Here is a 1,988-nt window from a genome sequence, read left to right as displayed (position 1 = left end):
TGTTGTTTTTTTCATCTCTGCCTGGACCTATCGGGGAGGAGGATTGTGGAGGGGGCGTTGGCGATAGAGAGGTGTGTGCGCCCCTTGGTTGATAGCATCTAGTAGGCTTGCCTTGCCCGCAAACTGGCGTTGTTTTCTGATGTTATGTAACGGTTTTGTCTAGAAGTGATACAGCTTTTGTCAAAATGTACTTTTCGTAATACGTTTAGGAGAATTTACACAGCAGGTATGGATAATTAATGTATGAAGTTAGGATAATCAGGTTAAAGTTAGGAAAAGAGTTAGGGTTAGCTATAAACCCACCAAAATCTAAAACCGTATCCATCTAGACAGATCTCCGTCGTTTTGGACGCCAGAACTTGTCGTTTTTTGAGCTCGAATGTGTCGATTCTGTTTGAAAATGTGCGGTCACGCTCACGCTTGGTTTGGCTGCCTTGATCTCCTCACATCGTGCTTGTCCCATTTATGCGTCTCTCCGTTTAGAACATGTATAAACTAGCCTACTCCTCATGACAGTGTTTTAGCTCGGGACAAACGGAGTTGTCCTAACTTGTCAAGTGTGTTTGTCTCTGTTGAGTTTTGGTCTTCACATGCGCTGAAAATAGATTTAAATAATCTGAGCAAATATAGCCTAGGAGGGTCCTCCTAAAAACACGCCACCTCGATACAAGTGACCTTTCGTAGCAGTTTAGGAGAGCATTTTCGCTAGCTAACCCTAACCATTTTCATAACCTTAACCTAATTCTCCTAACCTGCAACGAAAAAGTCGTAGCTGTATCGAAGTGGCGTGTTTTTAGGGAATCTCGTCCAGGCCTTCCAATAATGTACTGTATTCAGCAGACAGCACATTACACAAGTTGGATACATGGAGGCATGTCAGTCTGTCAGGCTCTTTGTTTGGGTTAGTGAGCAGACCCACTTTAATACGATAGAGTAGCCTAGTTGTGTGCCCTAGTCCAGGGATTGTCAAAGTTTGGTCTGTGGAAGAGGTACTGCAGGGGGTCCGCGGACAGATAAAAAAACAAAAAAAGGGATCTGTGCAATAATTGTATTGGGTGTAACACAATACAATGTAATAATATGAAACTACAATTTGTTTTTAAAGGTCCAATATCTCAATATCAAATAATTTCTGGTTAAAAATTAAGTACCTTACTGTGATTTTTAAAAATTAAAATGGTCAGAAACAAACAAAAAAAGTATTCTTAGCAGTGAGAAATTTCTCAAGCAAAAATTTTGCAAGGACTGAAGGCAAAACTGAAAATTAGCTGTTAATAGCAGAGAGGTTTGGAACTTAAATGGAACTTCTATAGGGCAGCGCACAATTGGACCAGGTTTGGCCAAGGTAGGTAGGCCGTCATTGTAAATAAGAATTTGTTCTTAACTGACTTGCCTAGTTAAATAAAGGTTACAATGGTCTATTAACTCATTTCACCAGGTAGGCCAAAACTCCATCCCACCAAAACAGGCTGACATTTCGGGTGGTCTTTTCAAACAGCTCTTACACCAAAAGGGCATTATCCAACCTGGATTCATGTTATGTTTGGTATGGTATGTATTCATTTGTGAATGTCCATTAGGGGTGGCCCGACTAGTCAGACAAAACTAGTATCGTAACAGATATGGGCAATTTTATGCATACGATTATGAACCGAGTATATTTTTGGTGTTATCCCTGATCTAAAAAAAAAAACATTTTCCGATGCCAGCACGCATCTTTCTCATGTCAATCATGTCATGTGCAAGGTTTTGCATGGTCTAAATTACTCAACTGGCTAGTTTGCATCACTATAAAGAGAAAAGCGGGCTGTGCGTTGATCCTGCTGCTCTGATTGGAGTGAAGCAATTTCTCTGTCCACAACATTTCACTTGATCACTTTTCCTTGCATGTTTTCGGTCCAATCGTTTAGTTTGCTGCTACTATGATAAATCACATGGCAAGGACGTTTGCAATGTGCATTATATCTAACAGGTGGGACAAGGGTAGG

The sequence above is a fragment of the Salvelinus fontinalis genome, chromosome 28 (genome assembly GCF_029448725.1).
Source record: "Salvelinus fontinalis isolate EN_2023a chromosome 28, ASM2944872v1, whole genome shotgun sequence".
Taxonomy (NCBI): domain Eukaryota; kingdom Metazoa; phylum Chordata; class Actinopteri; order Salmoniformes; family Salmonidae; genus Salvelinus; species Salvelinus fontinalis.
Note: the sequence above shows the minus strand (reverse complement) of the source record.